The sequence below is a fragment of the Equus przewalskii genome, chromosome 17 (assembly GCF_037783145.1).
Source record: "Equus przewalskii isolate Varuska chromosome 17, EquPr2, whole genome shotgun sequence".
Classification (NCBI taxonomy): domain Eukaryota; kingdom Metazoa; phylum Chordata; class Mammalia; order Perissodactyla; family Equidae; genus Equus; species Equus przewalskii.
In genome coordinates this window covers 11,035,596-11,057,988 of record NC_091847.1, presented here as the reverse complement: position 1 = coordinate 11,057,988, position 22,393 = coordinate 11,035,596, and positions in this window count along the sequence as shown.

The following is a 22,393-nucleotide window of genomic DNA, read 5'->3' as shown; positions in this document are numbered from 1 at the left end:
ATCTCAGAGCAAGGATAATAAAGGTGGGCCTGGAGCATCAATTTGTTGTCAGAATGAAAGTATGCTTCCAAACCATCGAGGGCAATTTTAAAAGATAAAGGAACAGGTTTAAAAGGGCTCCCACTGAGCAAGCTGTAACAATCTTGGCATTAGAAAGAAGACAGTAGTTCTCTGCAGAGTCTAGGAGTCATGCCAAAAAGAAAAGAAGAAAAGGCATGTACAAGTGATGTCAGCGTCATGGCAGAGTGACCTTGCCTGGGACTCTCTCCCCTCCAACATACAACAAAAAGGAGCAATCATATTCCAACAAAAAATATCCTAATAGCACAGGAATCCTCAGAGACACACAGCAGCCAAACAACAGAGGGCGGAGAGGCTGAAGCCCCCCTCAGAGGAGCAGGAATGGGGTAAGAGAGAACTTCACTCCCTCCCCTAAAGACTGGGATCACTGCCATGGGAAGGTCCATGAGGGAAGGAGTGGGGGAGGGGCCGCGCATCAGCAGGATCACCCAGGACTCCCTAGGGTCCTTGCAGACCAGACAGATGCCCTCTAATGCGGTGAAAGCTTTCGTGTGGGGTGACCTCATCAAGCCAAGACCCCAGGAGACCAGATAGCAAGAGCTGGCCGGGAAACTGGATCTCCGCAAAAGAGAAAGCACCCCCCAACTCTCCAACCTGTGCTGTGCCACACCATCTTGGCTGAAGGCGGAGGGCTCAGAATACACAGCTCTCAACCCACATCTAGTGGCGACAGGCTGTAACTGAAACAGAATAATATCACTATGCCGAAAAACCGTTCTAGCATCAAACAATTCATAAAAGCTCCAGACCAGAGGGAAAACAAGCACCCAGAATGATGTCCTGAGGACTCAGAAATAAGTAAACTAAAGGACAATGAATTCAGAATAGCTATGGTCAAAAAATTCAATGAGGTAAAGGAAAATATAAAGAAACAAGTCAAGGAGTTCTGGAGTTACTTCACAAAAAGATTGAAACTATAAAGAAGAGTCAATCAGAAATACTAGAGATGAAAAATACAATGGAAGAAATAAAACATAATATGGATTCCCTGAATACCCATGTGGATGCCATAGAGGAGCAAATCAGCATAATCGAAGATAGACAGGTTGAATGGCTCCTGACAGAGGAAGAGAGAGAACTAAGACTAAAAATAAATGAAGAAAATCTCTGAGAAATAGCCGACTCAATGAGGAAATGCAATATAAGAATTGTAGCTATCCTCGAGGGCGAAGAAAAGGAGAATGGAGCAGAAAGCATGCTCAAAGAAATAATAGCAGAGAACTTCCCAAATCTAGGGAATGAGAGAGAAATGTGTGTGAAGGAAGCTTTCAGATCTCCTAGATATGTCAATGTAAAAAGACCTACTGCTAGGCACATAGTAGTAAAAATGGAAAAAGTGAATGACAAAGAAAGAATACTCAGGACAGCAAGGCAGAAGAAAATAACCTACAAAGGAATCCCTATCAGACTTTCAGCAGATTTCTCTGCAGAAACCTTACAAGCAAGGAGAGATTGGAATGACATATTCAAAACTTTAGAAGATAAAAGTCTTCAGCCAAGAATACTCTATCCAGCAAAAACATCCTTCAGATATGAGGGAGAAATTAAATCTTTCCCAGAAAAACAAAAGCTAAGGGACTTCGTAGCCACAGACTCCCCCCCTCCACACACACACAAGAAATCCTCAAGAAGGCCCTCATACCTGAAAAAAGAAAAAAAGGGAGAAAGCGATCACAAAACACAGTAAGGAGACAGATAGAATCAGAAGAAGATAGCAAACATTCAACTATAGCACTAGGATAAAGGGAAGGAGAACACCAAAAACAAAGACAATCTTGTCACTTTAACCACAAACTCACAACACAAGTTGGAATAAGAGATGAAAATAATAACTTAGGAGGGGAGGAGGAAAGGGACTGGATCAGTTTAGGCTAAGGAAATAAGAGGCCACCAAAAAATGGACTATGTTATGCATGAGATTCTGAATACAAACTTCAGGGTAGCCACTAAACTAAAAAACAGAACAGAGACACAAAGAATAAACAAGGAAAAAGCTAAGAAACCCAGCATAAGAAACTGCAGGAGTCAATGGGTAGGCCAAAACACACAGGATGAAAAACAATGGAAAGGCAGGAAAACTGGAAAAGGAGTGACAGAATGACAGCATTAAGCCCTCATGCATCAATAATCACCCTCAATGAAAACGGATTGAACTCTCAAATAAAAAGACACAGAGTGGCAAGATGGATTAAAGAACAAGATCCAACAATCTGTTGCCTCCAGGAAACACACCTCAGCTCCAATGACAAATACAGGCTAAGAGTGAAGGAGTGGAAGACGATAATCCAAGCTAATGGCAAACAAAAGAAAGCAGGTGTCACAATACTTCTATCAGACAAAGTAGATTTCAAGATAAGGCAGGTAAAGAAAGACATAGATGGTCAGTATATAATGATCAAAGGGACACTACATCAAGAAGAAATAACACTTATAAATATCTATGCACCCAACACAGGAGCACTGAAGTTCATAAAGCAACTATTAACAAACCTAAAAAAAATATCAAAATTAACACAATAATAGTAGGGGACCTCAACACCCCACTCACATCATTGGACAGATGATCCAGACAGAAAATCAACAAGGAAACAGTGGAATTAAATGAAAAGCTAAAACAGTTGGACTTAATAAACATATATAGAACACTCCATCCAAAAAGAATACACATTCTTCTCAAGTGTGCAGGGAACATTCTCAAGGATAGACCATATGTCAGGAAAAAAGGCAAGCCTCTATAAATTTTTTAAAAATTGAAATAATAACAAGCATCTTCTCTGATCATAATGCTATAAATCTAGAAATTAATTACAAGAAAAAAGCTGAGAAGGGGACAAAGATGTGGAGACTAAACAATATGCTACTGAACAAGCAATGGATCGTTGAAGAAATTAAAGAAGAAATAAAAAAATATCTGGAGACAAGTGAAAATGATAATATGCCATACCAACTCATATGGGATACAGCAAAAGACGTATTAAGAAGGAAATTCATGGCAATACAGGCACACCTTAACAAACAAGAAAAATCGCAAATAGGCAATCTCAAATTACATCTAACTGAATTAGAGGAAGAACAAACAAAGCCCAAAGTCAGCCGAAGGAGAGAAATAATAAAAATCAGAGCAGAAATAAATGCTATTGAAACAAAAAAAGGCAGTACAAAGGATCAATGAAACAAAGAGCTGGTTCTTTGAGAAGATAAATAAAATTGACAAACCCCTAGCCAGACTTACAAAGAAAAAAAGAGAGAAAGCTCAAATAAACAAAATCAGAAATGAAAGAGGGGAAATAACAACAGACCCCACAGAAATACAACGGAATATAAGAGAATACTACGAAAAACTATATGCCAACAAAATGGATAACCTAGAAGAAATGGATAAATACTTAGACTCTTACAATCTCCCAAAGCTAAGTCAAGAAGAAGCAGACAATCTGAACAGACCAATCGCAAGGAAAGAGATTGAAACAGCAATCAAAAGCATCCCAAGAATAAAACCCCAGGACCCGATGGCTTTCCTGGGGAATTCTACCAAACTTTCAAAGAGGATTTAATACCTATACTTTTCAAGCTATTCCAAAAAGTTAGGGAAGATGGAACACTTCCTAACACGTCCTGTGAGGCCAACATCACGCTGATACCAAAGCCTGACAAGGACAGCACGAAAAAGGAGAACTACAGGCCAATGTCGCTGATGAAGAAGATGCAGAAATTCTCAACAAAATTTTGGCAACTCGAATTCAGCAATACATCAAAAGGATCATACATCATGATCAAGTGGGATTCATACCAGGGACACAGGGATGGTTCAACATTCGCAAATCAATTAATGTGGTACACCACATCAACAAATTGAGGAATAAAAACCACATGATCATCTCAATAGATGCAGAGAAGGCATTTGACAAGATCCAACAGCCATTTATGATAAAAAAAAAAAAAACTCTGAACAAAACAGGGATACAAGGAAATTACCTCAACATAATAAAGGCTACATATGACAAACCCACAGCCAACATCATACTCAATGGGCAAAAACTGAGCGCCATCCCCCTGAAAACAGGAACAAGACGAGGATGCCCTCTGTCACCACTCTTATTCAACATAGTACTGGAGGTCCTGGCCAGAGCAATTGGGCAAGAGAAAGGAATAAAAGGAATCCAAATGGGGGGAAGAAGTGAAACTCTCGCTGTTTGCAGACGACATGATCCTATATATAGAAAACCCCAAAGAATCCATTGGAAAACTTTTAGAAGTAATCAACAACTACAGCAAAGTTGCAGGGTATAAAATCAACTTACATAAATTGGTAGCATTTCTATACTCCAATAACGAACTAACAGAAAAAGAACTCAAGAACACAATACCATTCACAATCACAACAAAAAGAATAAAATACCTCAGGGTGAATTTAACTAAGGAAGTGAAAGACCTATACAATGAAAACCACAAGGCTTTCCTGAAAGAAATGGATGACGACATAAAGAGTTGGAAAGACGTTCCATCTACATGGATTGGAAGAATAAACATAGTTAAAATGTCCATACTACCTAAAGCAATCTACAGATTCAACACAATCCCAATCAGAATCCCAATGACATTCTTTACAGAAATAGAACAAAGAATCCCAAAATTCATATGGGGCACAAAAGACCCCAAATTGCTAAAGCAATCCTGAGAATAAACAACAAAGCTGGAGGCATCACAATCCCTGACTTCAAAGCATACTACAAAGCTGCAGTAATCAAAACAGCATGGTACTGGGACAAAAACAGGTGTACAGATCAATGGAACAGAATTGAAAGCCCAGAAATAAAACCACACATCTATGGACAGCTAACCTTCCACAAAGGAGCTGAGGGCCTACAATGGAGAAAAGAAAGTCTCTTCAACAAATGGTGCTGGGAAAACTGGAAAGCCACATGTAAAAGAATGAAAATTGACCATTCATTTTCACCATTCACCAAAATAAACTCAAAATGGACCAAAGACCTAAAGCTGAGACCTGAAACCATAAGGCTTCTAGAAGAAAATGTAGGCAGTACACTCTTTGACATCAGTATTAAAAGGATCCTTTCGGACACCATGTCTTCTCAGACAAGGGAAACAATAGAAAGAATAAACAAATGGGACTTCATCAGACTAAAGAGTTTCTTCAAGGCAAGGGAAAAGAGGATTGAAACAAAAAACCAAGCCATTAATTGGGAAAAAAATATTTGCAAATCATATATCTGACAAAGGGCTAATCTCCATAATATATAAAGAACTCAACAACAAAAAGTCAAACAACCCGATCAAAAAATGGGCAGGAGACATGAACAGACATTTCTCTAAAGAAGATATACAATGGCCAATAGGCACATGAAAAGATGTTCATCATCACTGATCATCAGGGAAATGCAAATCAAAACTACACTAAGGTATCACCTTACACCCTTTAGAATGGCAAAAATAACCAAGACAAAAAGTAACAAATGTTGGAGAGGTTGTGGAGAAAAAGGATCCCTCATACACTGCTGGTGGCAATGCAAACTGGTGCAGCCACTATGGAAAACAGTATGGAGATTTCTCAAAAAATTAAAAATAGAAATACCATATGACCCAGCCATCCCACTACTGGGTATCTATCCAACGAGCTTGGAGTCAGCAATTCCAAAAGTCCCATGCACCCCTATGTTCATTGCAGCATTATTTACAATAGCCAAGATGTGGAAGCAACCTAAGTGCCCATCAACTGATGATTGGATAAAGAAGATATGGTATATATATATAATGGAATACTACTTAGCCATAAAAAAGAATAAAATCATCCCATTCACAACATGGATGGACCTTGAGGGAATTATGTTAAGTGAAATAAGCCAGATAGAGAAGGACAATCTCTGTATGACTCCACTCATATGAGAATTTTAAACACGTGGACAAAGAGAACAGATTAGTGGCTACCAGGGAAAGGGGGTTTTGGGGATGGGAACAAAAGGTGAAGGGGTGCACCTACAACATGATTGACAAACAATAATGTACAACTGAAATTTCACAAGATTGTAACCTATCAAAACTCAATAAAAATTAACTTTAAAAAAATCACAAATTTTGGGTCCAGCCCTGTGGCCGAGAGGTTAAGTTCACGTGCTCTGCTTTGGCGGCCCAGGGATTCATCAGTTCAGATGCTGGGCGCGGACATGGCACCGTTCATCAGGTCATGCTGAGGCAGCATCCCACATGCCACAACTAGAAGGACCCACAGCTAATACACAACTATGTACTGGGGGACTTTGGGGAGAAAAAGGAAAAATAAAATCTTTAAGAAAAAAAAAAAAGGCGTGTAAAAGTTTCAATGTTGTTTACAGTACGTTGACAAAGCCAAACTATATGCATACTATATATGTTTTAATCATCATCAAAACTTCATAATTTCTAATCAAATAGCTAAAAGGTTCATTGCAGTCCTGGTAGGGGATGCAGAATCTCATCAGCTCTACTCAGGCAACAAAATGAGAAATTGTGTAAGATTTCACTCTTACAAAAAAAAGGAAAGATATAGGTTTGGAAAGTCCAGTTACCTCCACAGTGACTGAGCCTAATAGACACCAACTCATGATGAATCACCCTGGAAACCATTCTGGACCCCCGTCCTGGGCAAGAATATCCCACCAAGAGTTCAACCCACAGCACCTCAGTGTGAAGTGGCCTGAGATGATGGTTCTGTGCCCCTAGGTTGGGAGAGCATGTTTGTAATGTCAGGATGAATAAAAGAATCTACCTGAATTGATACTTTGGTGTTGGTTAGGTTATCGTAATAACAAGTTTCATTCCACTGCTAAATATGTACTTCAATTTAAGATGTGCCAAACAGGTAAGAGATTGTGTTACATTTCTGAGTCTCTTTTACTAGATTTACAAGAGATGCTAAATGGTCTAGGAAGATTTTGCCTATTAGATTTAAAAGACTACTGGGGAGGGGGGGTGTTGGTGTATTTAAGAGAATCACCTAAATTCAATTTGAAAGTCTGGTTTGAAACGTCTAAGGGAATTTGATCAATTAAGTACAGAAGTGGTGTGGTATAATTAAGGAGGAGTTACTCTGTTAAACCCATGGTTAATTGAAAGTTAATCAAAGAACATGTAGAAAAAATTCTTATTTTTATACAAAAAATAATGGATTTAGTAATAAAATAATTATATTTGTAAATTGAGATTTTAGGCTTAGAAGACGGGATATTTAAACTTGATACTTTTAATCAACTGAATAGTAATTAAAACATAACTCTCAGGGCCAGCCCAGTGGCTTAGTGGTTAAGTTCATATGCTCTGGTTCGGCAGCCTGGGGTTGGCAGGTTCGGATCCCGGGCACAGACCTACACACTGCTCATCAAGCCATGCTGTGGTGGAGTCCTGCATACAAAATAGAGGAAGATTGGCATGATGTTAGCTCAACGACAATCTTCCTCAAGCAAAAAGAGGAAGATTAACAACAGATGTTAGCTCAGGGCCGGTCTTCCTCACGAAAAAAAACATAACTCCTGAGTATTCCTTTCATGCCCAAAAGCCCCCTCAGAAAATTTTCTAGGAAGAAATAAAAAATCTGAAAAGACCTGTAACAAGTAAGGAGATTGAATCAGTAATCAAAAATCTCCCAACAAAGAACAGCCCTGGAACTGATGGCTTCACTGATAAATTCTACCAAATATTTAAAGAAGAACTAATACCAATCCTTCTAAAACTTTTCCAAAAAATTGAAGAGGAGGGAACACTTCCTAACTCATTCCATGGACCAGCACTACCCTGATACAAATGCCAGACAAAAGTCACTACAAGAAAAGAAAACTTCATGGGGCCAGCCTGGTTAAGTTCGCACATTCCGCTTCTCAGCGGCCCAGGGTTCGATCTGAACGATCCTGGGTGCAGACATGGCATCGCTTGGCACACCATGCTGTGGTAGGCATCCCACATATAAAGTAGAGGAAGATGGGCACAGATGTTAGCTCAGGACCAGATTTCCTTAGCCAAAAAGAGGAGGATTGGCAGTAGTTAGCTCAGGGCTCATCTTCCTCAAAAAAAAAAGAAAAGAAAACTTCAGGCCAATATCCCTTATGAACCTTGATGCAAAAGTCCTTTAAAAATACTAGCAAAGCAAAATCAGCAGCATGTTAAAGGGATTAGACCAAGTGTGATTTACTCCTCAATGCAAGGATGGTTCAACATACAAAATTTGATCACTGTAACACACCACATTAACAGAATGGAGGATAAAAACCACGTGATCATCTCAATTGAGGCAGGAAAAGCAATTGACAAAATTCAACACCATTTCATGAAAAAAACACGCAACAAACTTGGAAGAGAAGGAAATTGCCTGAACATAATAAAGGCCATATATGAAAAACCCCAGCAAACATCATACTCACTGGTAAAAGACTGAAATCTTTTTCCCTACAATCTGGAACAGGACAAGAGTGCCTACTCCCACCAGTTCTATTCAATTTGGTAATAGAAGTTCTAGCCAGAGCAATTAGGGAAGGAAAAGAAATAAAAGGTACCTAAATTGGAAAGGAAGAAGTAAAATTATTTCTGTTCACAGATGATATGATCTTATGTGTAGAAAACCCTAAAGATTCCACACAAATCCAGTTAAAGCGAGTAAATGAATTCAGCAAACTAGCACGATACAAAGTCAACACACAAAAATCAGTTGCTCTACACTAACAATGCATAATCTGAAAAGGAAATTATGAAAACATTCCATTTACAATAGCAATAAAAAGAATGAAATACTTAAGAATGATCTTGAACAAAGAGATATAATGAAAACTACAAAATCTCACTGAAAGAAATTGAAGAAGACAAATAAATGGAAACACATCCATGTTCACGGATTGGAAGACTGAATATTGTTGATGTCAATAGTACTGAAAGCAATCTACACATTCAATGCAATCCTTATCAAAATCCCAATGATGTTTTTTGAAGAAATAGAAAAATCTATCCTAAAATTTGTATGGAATCTCAAGGGACCCTGAACAGCCAAAACAATCCTGAAAAAGAACAAAGCTGAAGGAAAGTATGAAATCACACTTTCTGATTTCAAACTTATTACAAAGCTACAGTAATCAAAACAATGTGGTACTGGCATAAAGACAGACATACAGACCAATGGAACAGAAAAGACAGTCCAGAAATAATCCTTGCGTATGGTCAAATGATTTTTGACAGGGTGCTTAGACCATTCAGTGAGGAAATGACAGTTTTTTCAACAAATGTTGCTGGGAATACTGGATATCCACATGCAAAAGAATGAAATAGGACCCTTACCTAACACCATATATAGAAAATTAACTCAAAATGGATCAAAGACCTAAATTTAAGACCTAAAACTAGACAACTCTTAGAAGAAAACATAGGGCAAAAACATCACGACTCTGGATTTGGCAATGATGTTTTAGATTTTGCACTGGAAATAAAAGAAAAAATAGACAAATTGGACTTCATGAAAATTTAAAATTTTGTGCATCAAAAGACACTATCCACAGAGTAAAAAGGCAACCCACAGAACAGGAGAAAATATGTGCAAATCATATATCAGATAAGGGATTACTATCCAGAGTATACTGAGAACTCCTCAAACTCAACCACACACACACACACAAACCCAACTCAAAAATGAGCAAAGGACTTGAATAAACATTTCTCCAAAGAAGATGTACAAATGTCCAATAAGCACATGAGAAGATGCTCGATGTCACTAATTTTCAGGTAGATGCATTTCAAAACTACTCACACCCATTAGGATGGCTACTATCAAAAGAACAGAAAATAACAAGTGTTGACGAAGATGTGGAGAAATCGGAACCCTTGTGCACTGTTGGTGAGAATGAAAACAGTACAGCCTCTGTGGAAAACAGTATGCTGGATCCTCAAAAAATTAAAAATAGAATTACCATGTGATTCAGCAATTCCACTTCTGGGCATACACCCGAGAGAATTGAAAGCAGGGTCTTGAAGAGATATTTGCACACTCAGGTTCACAGCAGCATCATTCACAGTAGCTAAAAGGTGGAAGCAACCCAAGTGTCCATCAGCAGATGAATGGATAAGCAAAACGTGGTAAATACATACAATGGAATATTATTCAGCCGTAAAAAGGAAGGAAATTCTGATATATGCTACAACATGGAAGAATCTTGAGGACATTATGCTAAGTAAAATAAGCCAGTCACAAAAAGAGAAATACTGTATGATTCCATTTATCGGAGATACTTAGAATAGTCAAAATTATAGAGACAAGAATGTAGAATAGTGGTTGCCAGGGGCTCGGGGTGGGCGCAGGAAGTGGGGAGTTACTGTTTAATGGGTACAGAGTTTCAGTTTTACAGGATGGAAAGTTATGGAGGTGGAGAGTGGTGATGTTTGCACAACATTATGAATGTATTTAGTATACTTCAGTCCAAAAAGTCAAGACGGTAGATATGTATATTTTACCACAATGAAAAACCACCACCATCAGATGCCCTGTAAGCCATCATTCCCTGGGTGCCTGTCCCTGTATTTATTTCCTGTTTCTCCCCTAATCTAGTCCCAGTCACCCACCACTCGCAGGCCTCCCAAACCTCACTGCGACCTTTAGAATGCTTGATCAACCATCACCGAATTCCCCACACTGTCACCTCCTCTGAACATTCCCTTCCCTGGCTTGCTCTTCCCGAAGCTTGGCTCTCTTCCCTGAGGACACCCTAGCCGCCTCAAGTGAAGCCATTTTCTTCCCTGTGCTCCCTGGAAATCAGGGTAGAATAGGTGTCCTCTTTGCTCCCCGTGGCCATTTTCTCCTTCACAAAGCCCGGCTTCTTTGAAATGCACTCCATCAGACGGTTCCAGTACACTCCCGATCCTTGCTGCTGTTACCAACCCACCTCCTGGTCGCTCTCTCTCATTCTTGACTTATTTTAGTACCCGGATCCCTGTATTCTTTACCCCTTCCCTTTCACCACTCTTGCCAACTTCAACATTGGCAGAGACAATCCACCCAACATCTTGGCCTCTTGTAACCGAGCCTCCGTTTTTTATTGTACCTGGGATTTAATTTATAGAGGTGATTAAGGAACAACATAGAAAGGTCAGTACCGTTGAAAGAAGCATTTAGAGGAGGGGGCCGCCATGCCATGCAGGACCACATGGGGAACTTCCACGGTCCGTTAAGAAGCAGAAGGAGCGAGTGGAAAACATGGCCCAGAGCTTTAACTGTGGTTTCCAAGGGAAGGAATGGCAAGGCAGGGGAGGGGAGTTTAAGCGCGTTTAGGATTGGATAGTTTGAATAATTTTGGCGGGGCTATGGGGGTGGTCTCTAGTTTGCCATACTTGACCCTGGGGTCATTTAGAGGAGGGGACAGACTGGCTTGGCTGTGAGGGTTAGGTAAAGGAGGCAGTTGGGGGTGTGGGCTCTGGACTGATTGGTTTGCATATGAAAGGTGTGCTTGGGGTGGTGGGGGGGAGTCCTCTGCTGTCTCTAGGAATTAGCTAGTCCTGGGAGGGGCAGTCTCTCCGTGAATAGCAAGGCCCCTAAATTGTCATAAAATGTAGAAAATAAAAAACATGATTAATACAATTCTCAATTCTTAATAATCTCTTCCACCCCACCTCAGCCATGGACTTCCACAGTCATACTCTTGACTTGCCATCACCAATATTGATGCCACCTCTGGAGTGTCCATTTCAAGCCTCCCACCCTCTAATCACCACCTCCTTATGCTTTTGCTTGGCTTACTCTCGTGACCCCATTCCAACAATCCTTACGTTCCACTGGGCCAATGATCTTGCCACTTATTCCCTCTGTAAAGTGCTTAGAAACAGTGCTGGACACGTGGTACGCACCATCTAAGTGTTAAGCACATAGATCACCCCCAGGCCCTCACTATCCTCCTCCTTTGCAAACGTTCTCACCTCCTTTGCCCGTTTCTCCTCACTCTGTACTTGACTGCCAAACTCCAGCTCTGGTTAAACCCTTCAGCTACCCATCCACCCATCCCTGCACCTGAGCGCCTGAACATTGTTGGAGAAAATCACACGACCGCACTAACTAGTCTCGCACTGCGTCTTTGACCCAGATCTCAAACGGGCACTCGATGCTGTCCAACAACCATTAGATTTTCCTGGGGATTCTTTCTCCCTCTTCAAATGGAAAGTTCACATCTTTTCTGCTTTCTTCACCGCCCCCCCCTCACTACACTCTCAGCTGATGACCTCACTCCATATGTCACCGAGAACAAAGAAGCAGTCAGATAAGAACCACCTCATCTTCCCTCATAAAATCACCAGCCTGGGCCCTTGACCACAGCCTCCCCCTGTGTTTTCCAGCTTTATTGAGATATAATTGACATACAACATCGTGTACGTCTAAGTGTACACGTGATGGTTTGACTGCAGCTTCCTCTTGTTACAGTGAAGAACTGCCTGATTTCTCTCCTCTCCCACTCATGCCCTGGACCCCGTCCCCTCTCACCCACCCAGGGAATCCTTCCTGCGGCGACCCCTCTCTCTGGCATCATCAATTTGTCTCTCTCAATGAGATCATCTCAATAACAGTATTCCTCAGTGAGATAATCATCATACAAGCACAACTTAGAGAACAAACCCAAACCCTTCTCAGAGCCATTCTTCACAGCGAGGGCTGCTGTGCTCCCTGCCCTCACTTCCTCCCACTCTCTCTCATCCTGTCAAACTACCCTGCTCACCTTCCACAAACAGCTCCTGCCGAGGTCACCAAGGACCGGCCACTGCCGTTAGAATAAAATGCAAGGGCCTCTCTCGGGCTGCCAGAGCCCAGTGATCTAGCCCCTGCCTACCTCTCCCCCTCCCCTCCTGGCTTCTCCTCTCACCACACTGTCTTCCAGCCACACTGGACTTTCTGCTCCTCAAACACACTGTCTCATTCCTGTCCTTGGGCCTTGGAACTAACCATCTTCTCTGCTGAGGACCTCTTTCACACAGATCTCCATCCAATCTCTCCCATCACTCAGGACTCAGCCCAAAAACCCCCTCTTCAGAGAGGCCTTGCCTAGCCACCTTAGCGAAAGAATGCCCTTCCCTACAGCTGTATTTCCTTAGTAGCCTTGCCCTGCTGGAAATTATCTTACTTTCTTATGTTGCTAAATAAATGAGAAGCTTAAATAAATGTGTTGACTAAATAAGCAAACTTTTACCATAAGTTTCACCAAACACATCAGTAGCAGAAAGGAAGGGTGGTAAGTAGTCACAGCCCAGGTGAGCAGGTCCAGGGCCTTCACTTTCTTTCTTTTGCTGAAGAAGATTGGCCATGAGCTAACATCTGTTGCCAATCTTCCTTCTTTTTTTTTTTCTTCAATGTGAGCTGCTGCCACAGCATGGCCACTAACAGATAAATGGTGTGGCTCTGTGCCCAGGAACCAAACCCAGACCACTGAAGCAGAGCATGCCAAATTTTTTTTTTTTTTGAGTTATTGATAGGTTACAATCTTGTGAAATTTCAATTGTACATTAATGTTTGTCAGTCATGTTGTAGATGCACCACTTCAACCTTTGTGCCCACCCCCCCCACCCCACCTTTCCCCTGGTATCCACTAAACTGTTCTTGGTCCATAGTTTTAAATTCCTCATATGTTCACTTCTTCCCTCCCTATTTGGATTCCTTTTATTCCTTTTTCTTGCCTGATTGCTCTGGCCAGGACCTCCAGTACTGTGTTAAATAAGAGTGGTGATAGAGGGCATCCTTGTCTCGTTCCTGTTTTCAGGGGGATGGGGTTCAGTTTTTGCCCATTGAGTATGATGTTGGCTATGGGTTTGTCGTATATGGCCTTTATTATGTTGAGGTAGTTTCCTTCTATGCCCATTTTGTTCAGAGTTTTTATCATAAATGGCTGTTGGATCTTGTCAAATGCCTTCTCTGCCTCTATTGAGATGATCATGTGGTTTTTATTCCTCAGTTTGTTGATGTGGTGTATCACGTTGATTGATTTGCGGATGTTGAACCATCCCTGTGTCCCTGGTATGAATCCCACCTGATCCTGATGTATGATTCTTTTGATGAATTGCTGAATTCTGGTTGCCAAAATTTTGTTTAGAATTTTTGCATCTATGTTCATCAGTGATATTGGCCTGTAGTTCTCTTTCTTCATGGTGTCCTTGTCAGGTTTTGGTATCAGCGTGATGTTGGCCTCATAGAATGTGTTAGGAAGTGTTCCATCTTCCCTAAGTTTTTGGAATAGCTTGAAAAGGATAGGTATTAAATCCTCTCTGAAAGTTTGGTAGAATTCCCCAGGAAAGCCATCTGGTCCTGGGGTTTTATTCTTTGGGATGTTTTTGATTGCTGTTTCAATCTCTTTCCTTGTGATTGGTCTGTTCAAATTGTCTGCCTCTTCTTGAGTGAGCTTTGGGAGATTGTAGGAGTCCAAGAATTTATCCATTTCCTCTAGGTTATCCATTCTGTTGGCATGTAGTTTTTTGTAGTATTCTCTTATAATCCCTTGTATTTCTGCAGAGTCTGTTGCTATTTCTCCTCGCTCATTTCTGATTTTGTTTATTTGAGCTTTCTCCCTTTTTTTCTTTGTAAGTCTGGCTAGGGGTTTGTCAATTTTATTTATCTTCTCAAAAAACCAGCTCTTTGTCTCATTGATCCTTTCTACTGCCTTTTTCGTTTCAATAGTATTTATTTCTGCTCTGATTTTTATTATTTCTCTCCTTCTGCTGACTTTGGGCTTCATTTGTTCTTTTTTCTCTAGTTCAGTTAGCTGTGCTTTAAGGTTGCTTATTTGGGATTTTTCTTGTTTGTTAAGATGTGCCTGTATCCTCTTAATACAGCTTTTGCTGTATCCCATATGAGTTGGTATGGCACAGAGCATGCCAAATTTTAACCACTAGGCCACTGGAGCTTGCCCAGGGCCTTCACTTTTGCCCCTAAAATGCCTAGCCAGCCAACAGCCCAGAAGCACCATTCGTGGACACATTTGTGGGCCTAGTTCACAAGGGCCTGGTTCACAACCCCCCAGTCACTCCTGGGCACTGTCCCTGGTCAGGGCCAGCTGGCAGGAGGAGGACAGCAGCTCCACGGCAGGAGCAGGCCCTTGCCCCCGGCCTATCTGGCCCACCTTGGCCAGGCCTGCCCCTCCCAGACTCGGAGCAGGGCATTCCTGAAAAGAAGGAGAATCCCAGCAGAGGAGGAGAAGGAGCAAGAGAACAAACCAGACGGCAGCAGCAAAGTGCCAACAGACAGCAGCCTGGGGAGCCTGGGCCAATGGTGCTGGACGCTGGCCACCCTCCGGCCTCACCTAAGGGCTTTGTAAGGAGGCTTTGGGACTGTGCAGGCCTCAGCTCAGAGAGCCTTCCCCATGAACCCCAAGTCCCCCGAGGGGCCTCTCTCCAGGGCCTTTCCTTTCTTGTCATGGCTGCTCCCCCTCACCCTTTATGCCCCGTTCACTCTCACACTCAGAAGGGATCCGGCTGAGAAGCCTCGCCGGCTCCTGAAACAAGAGACCCAGTTTCTGCAGGGAAAGCGCCCCCACCTGCCCCCTTGTCCTGCCAGTGAGTTCCTATGAGTCTTCCTGAGCCTAGACACAAGGGCACCTCCCTGAGGACGACGTGCATTCTCTCCATGGTGGCCCCACCACAGGAGGAGGGGAGAGCTGTCTGCCCACGTGGGTTTGTTTGTGGTTTTGCTTTCTTGACTTGGAAGCTGCTTGAGGGCCGCGGCTCTTTCTTATCCGTGTGTTACCCCAGCACTTGGCACGGGGCAGGAGCTGCATGAACAAGTGAACGGACACCCCGGGAGTGCTGAGGGAGGAGTGGGTGGGGGTGGTCGTGTCCTCAAGCACACGATGGAGATGACCACATACTCTTTTTGGAAGCCCAGGCTTAAGCAAAACACCTGCCTATCCCGTGGGTTCCCGCTCCCCATCCCTGAACGCTAACCCTATGGGGTGCTTTAGTTGAATGAGTGATAAATGTTCTACCAGCTCTGCAGTGGGGTGGGCAACATACTTTTTCTTAATACACATTTTTTGTTGAGGTAAAATTCACCATTTTAAAGTGTGCAATTCAGTGGTTCTGAGTGTACTCACAATACGGTGCAGCCAGCACGGCCACCTAGTTCCAGCTCGCGCGCATCACTCCTGAAGGAACCCGCACCGTTAGCAGTCACTCCTCCTCCCCCTCCCCCACCCCTTGACAACCGCTCATCTGCTTTCGGTCTCAGTGGATTTGCTTTTCTGCACATTTTACAAAAGCGAATCATACAAAACATGGCCTTTTGTGATGGGCTTCTTTCACTTAGCATGTGTTCAAGGTCGTCCATGTGGGGCATGTATCAGCACTACATTCCTTTTCATGACCAAATAATGTCCCATCGTGTGGAATATGCCATATTCTGTTTCTCCATCCATCAACTGATGGACATTTGGGTTGTTTCCACCTTTTGGTTATTGTGATTACATGAACATTTGCGTACAAGTTTCTGTTTGAGTCCCTGCTCTCAACGCTTTGGGGCTTTCTTCCTGGGAGTGAAATGGCTGGATCACATGGTCGTTCTACGTTCAGCTCTGTGAGGAGCTCCAAACAGCTCTCTACAGTGGCTGAACCACTTTACATTCCCCCGGTAACGTTTGAGAGGCTCAGCTTCTCCACGTCCTCGCGCTTGTTATTCTCTGTGCGTTGCTTTGCTTTGTTTCGTTTTTATGGCCGTCCTAGTGGTTGTGAACTGGCATCCTATTGTGCATTTGACTTGTATTTCCCTGATAACTAATGACACTGAGCATCTTTTCATGTGCTTGTTGGCCATTTGTGTATCTTCTTTGGAGAAATGTCTATCAAGTTGTTTGCCCATTTTTTAATTGGATTATTTCTTTTTGTTGTTAGTTGTTAGGGGTTCTTTTTTTTTAAGATTTTATTTTTTCTTTTTCTCCCCAAAGCCCCCCGGTACAGGGTTGTGTATTTTTAGTTGTGAGTCCTTCTAGTTGTGGCATGTGAGATGCCACCTCAGCATGGCCTGATGAGCGGTGCCATGTCCGTGCCCACGATTCACAGGCCCTGGGCCACCGAAGCACAGCGTGCAAACTTAACCACTCGGCCACGGGGCCAGCCCCTGTTAGGGGTTCTTGATATATTCTGAATATTAGACCCTTATCATATCTATGATTTGCAAATATTCTCTGGCATTAGGTCAACTGTCTTTTCACTTTTTTGATAATCTTCTTTGATGTGCAAATGTTTTGAATTTGAGGAAGTCCAGTTGGTCACCCTACTTTTTAAAGACACATATTTAAAAACCTTTTTATTATGGAAATTTCCAAACCTACAAAAAAGTAAAGCATAGTATAATGACCTCCCCTGAATTTGTCATGATGCTTCAACAACTACCAACATTTTGTCATGTCGTTTCATCTAAGCCCCTGCTTTTTGCTTGTTCTGTTTTGGCTGGAATGTTTTGAACTAACAGCAGACATCACGTCTGCACCTGTAAATACTTCAGCATGCAAGAAGACTTTTTGGTCTTCTCATGTACAGAGACATTATGCTTCATCCCACCTAACAAAATAATTCATTAATAACACCTAGTACTCAGTTCATATTCAGATTTCCCAAGTTGTCTCAAATATGTCTTTTTTACAGTTAGTGAACTAACTCCTGATTCAGGAGCCCAACAAAAGGCGCATATTGCATTAAACTGCTATGTCTTTCAAGTCTGTTTTATTTTATGTCTCCTTTCTCTCCTTGTTTTTCATGCCATTGATTTGTTAGAGAAAGCACATCATTTGCCTTGTAGAGTATCTCACATTCTGGATCTGGCTGGGATCACATATTAAAACATTGTGTAACAGTATTTACATAGACAACTGAGCAGCCAAAGTTGGAGTCTCAGAAGCAGAACAGATCTTAACAATAACGGTTAATTGCTATCCGGCACAAACTCTGCTGGGCACTGTGCATACATGACTCCCTGAATCCCCGCAACAACCCCAGGAGGGAGGGAGTACTCCCATCCACATTTTACAGGTGAGAACTCGAGGCCCAGAGAGCTTAACCTGCCCAAGGTCACACAGCTAGTAAGGGCTGGAGCCGGGACTTCACCCAGCAGTCTGGCTCCAGCATCCCTGCTCCTCACCATCGCCAGATTCGCATCTGATCCGGGAAGCCCTTTGTGACAGGCAGGGTGCCTTTCACGGCCAAGACTGAAAGGAAACCCCAAGTCCTGTTCAGGGGCAAGTGAGTTGAAGTGTCATCCCCCCCTTAGTTATGCAAATGAGAGCGTCTAGGCAGGTTCTAGGACTAGAGGATAACAGGGCCCTTCGAGACAGATATTATTATCCTGACTTTAGAGACAAGGAAACTGAGGTCCAGAGAGGTGACATCCTTCACTCAAAGTCCCCCTGCTTCCTAAGGAAGGTCTCTTTGCCTGGGCTGCAGCCTCCCTAAGCGCTGATTCTGGGCTGAGGGACTGGCCCAGGGCTGGGGGGCAGCAACTCAAGGCCTAGCTTCTCCCCTAGTGACAGCAGGGTCCTCTCTGCCTGACCAGCCCAGACTCCACAAGGCACTGCTGGGCCAAGCCCAAGGACAGGGAATGCTGACCCCAAGGTGCCCCCATAGGATGCTCTACCAGCGGATTACCTGTGACTCAGGTGTGATCCTGACTGACCCACTGCAGCCGGTCTCTTTGTGTTGGGAGCCCTGCAGCCAGGGCTGAGCAGCTGATTTGTCTGGAGACACACTGGTCCACAGGCTGCTAACCTTCCAAAGCCCCACCCCAATGCCCACACCTTCTGGGGCTCCTTACATCCTCACCTTTCCACCCGGGAGGTGAGCCGTACTTTTCTCCTCCCCTGGGGGCTGGAATGAAGAGAAAGCCTGACACAGAGGCCAGATGCACTTGGCAGAATTTGTAATAAGCAGGAGCCGTAATGGGAAATGCACAGGGAGAGGCGTCCCATCTTGTTCCAGGGCTAGCTGGGGACACAGGAGCTGGGTACCCTGCCCAAGCGTGATGCCTCAGGTTCCTCATCTGTAAAATGGGGATAATCTACTTCGAGAGTCCGCAGTCTTTTTTCGTAGAGGGCCGGACAGTACATATTTTAGGCTTCCCGGGCCAGACTGTCTCTGTTCCACCCACGCAACTCCGCCCTTCCGGGGACGCAGGCAGGGACCACCCGCAAAGGAATGGGCCTGGCTGGGTCCCAGTAAGCGGCGCGCTGGGCTTGGGCGCAGGCACGTCCATCCCTGATCTTCGCACTCATGGAGCTTCAGGGAAGGTGAGGCGACAGATGTGTCGCTGCTCTGTGGGCTGTACAGTGAGGATCACATGGCGGGCGGCGAACGTGATAATAAAGCTCAGAGCCCCGCAGGCGAAGGCGGTTCCAGACAGGAAAGGACACGGACCGGCAGTCAGGCGGACATGGGCTCTGCCACAGGCCTCCTGCTGACCCCCGCGGCGCCGCCGTCCACTCGAGGCTGCTACCACATGGGACTGTCTGATCGTAGCTGGAGAAGTGTCATTTGGGGTCTGGATTTGGTAAGCTCCACTTTCTCACCCCTCCCCAACCATTCTCGAGATTGCAGGAGCCGAGACGGTGGCACCAGGCCTTCCTGCTGATCTGCCAAAATGGTAAGGTGAGGGAGCCCTAGTCAGGGAGCGATCCCCTGGAATGGCTTACTTGGCTCCTCTTCTCTAGGTGACAAACTTTGGCTCCACTCAAGCTGTTCCCGTCCCCACACGTGCTTTTACGTGGCTGCCTCCAAACCTTGGCTCACAGAGCCTGCACCCTGCACGCCACCCCTCCCCTTCATGTGTTCTGCTTGTCCTGAGATCTGGCTCAGGCCCAGCCACCCTGACCATCTGCAGCCCCTCCCCTTGCAGGCAGGCAGGCAGCAGCTCTTGCTGAGAACCTGCTTTGGGTTCGGCAGGCCTCCCCCGCCCCACCACCCCACCTCGTGGCTAAACCCGCGCCCAGCCTGGGCGATTCCTTGCCCAGCAGCTCTGAGCTCCATCCTTGCCCTCCCCAGGCCGTGCAATACCCGTGCATACCCAGGTATGACTGGGTTCTCTCCTGCTTAAAACCCTTTGTGGTCATCCCCTTGATTTTGGCTAAAGTCGCATCTCTGAGCCTAGGCCTGCTGGCCTCCCCAATTGGCCTGCATGTCCCATGTGCCCACACCCCCACCGACTCTCTTGATTCTGGCCTCATGAGCTCTCTGGTTACTTAACTGCCTTCCCCATCCTTTGCACCCTGCACCTCTCCAGCCCTTACTGCTAACTGTAATTAAGTAACTAGGTTACTGTGGAGTTCGCGGCTTAGCGTCTGCACTGCTGAGATGTGCTCTCTACAAGGGTGGGGTGTGTGTCTGTTTATAGCTCTGGACTAAGGCTCTCCATGATGTAATAAATGAACAGGGTTGTTAGCTGTGACAGACAATATCAGTTCCCTAGAGTCTCTGAGCCATGACAGTAAGGCTGGCTGACTGCCCTGGGCGAGGCCAGTATAAATCGGATGTGACCTTGTCCTGTCTTCCCAGCTTGGGGCTTTTCAAGGGCAGGGCCCGGCCCCGATCTTCCATGATTGCTGACTTCAATGGGGAAACCAGGACACTTCTGGTCATTTCATACAGGGCATAGATTACTACTCAGGCCACCAGAGACCCCAAGAGCTTTAGGAGGAAGGTGACCCTCAAAATTTTGTGATATATTGTGCCCCTGCACACAGATTCAGGGTTTGATCCCAGAAAGATTAAGAAACATGCCCTCGGGCTTCACAGATGGGCCAGGTGGCAGGAAGCGACCCTGTAAGTGTTGCCTTGCACCTTCCCTTCTAGGTGCCTGCTGCACACCTCAGTCGTCGGCACTCGGCCCTGGATCCCTAGAGAACATTGTTCTGTTGAATCGTAGCCCCCACTTGTTCTTGGTTCTCTGGGTGTGAATGTGGTGCCCGACAGCCAGAACAATCATGACAGACCCAGAACTAGGCTGACTTACAGGGGGCTGCGTCAGCCCCCCAATACCACACGCATTCACATAGCCAGAATGTGAGGAGGGGAGTCCCTGAGTCACGTGCTGCCATTGGCTCTGCCCATCCTTGGCCCTAGACAGGCCCCACTGCCTCCATCCCCACCAGCCAGTGTCCACAGTGCAAGATGCCGTGCAGCCATGCCTGGAGCTGGGCACACACGTGGACCCCAATACCCTGTGTGCGTGCATCACAGACTGGTCTCAGATCGATGCAGGGCTCCTCCCCCGGTGCGGCCTCGGGCTCCCTCGTACCCCCACGTCCCTCCAGTAATGTGTGTAGAGCCTTGATTGTGCACCAGACACTGTGCTGGATTCTTAGAGGCAGTTTTTCACTTATCTCCAAATTGGAACACATAGTTCGTAATATTATTTCAATTTTACGGCAAGGAAATAGCACAAAAAGGTGAAGAAATTTGCCCCAAATCATAAAACTTTGTAAGTAGCAGAACCTGAATTTGTCGCTGGCAGTCTGGTTCCAGATCCCATTTGTAAACCCTACATTTATCCAGTCCTCTTTACGCTCAGGGTTTCATGATGCAAACCCGTACTGTGGCCTCCACAGCCTTTCTCCCCATACGGGTTAGAGGTGAATTTCCAGGCTCACCTCTTGTATCAGGAAAAAATGGTCACTGAGCAGAGCCTTCTGGAACTGCCAGGAGAGACCCCTTTCAGCTAAGTGAAGAGGAAGGGGCACCCCCTCAATCAGTGTTAGTGCTAAGGTGGGAATGGCGCAGAAGGGCGTAGTGTTACGGAGCCCTGGAAGGCCCACTGAGAACACGGGCACCGTAGGAGGCAGAGAGAGCACAGACTGGGCAGCCAGCTATGGGTTCAAATCCGCGTCCTGTCACTGGAGCAGAGTGACCTTGAACAAGTGACGTCACATCTCTGACCCTGCTTTTCCTATCTGTAAAATGGGGATATTGATAGGTATGTTACAGCCTTGTTTTGACAATGAAACTGAAATAAAGTTTGCGAAATGTGAAGCCCAGTACAGGTGTGTAGTAAGCTGTATGAGAGGATTGGGTTCCTAATTTTAGTGCTTTTAAGTGGTCCAGGTGCCCGGGTGTTCAGGCCTTGGAGCTGCTGCCCAAATACCAGCAATTCCTTGAGGCGGGAGCCCTGCCGGGAGCTCACTCCTGCTGAACACGGGTCTACGCGCACAGCTTTTCAAAGGCGCGGGTAGGCCACTGCTTTTGGTTGCTATCAGTTTTCACCTTTTGGGAAATTTCTTGGCAGCAACTGAGAGCAAAGGACCCAAGTGACCCCAGGGGGAGATCCCAGGCTGGAGAAGAGGGCATT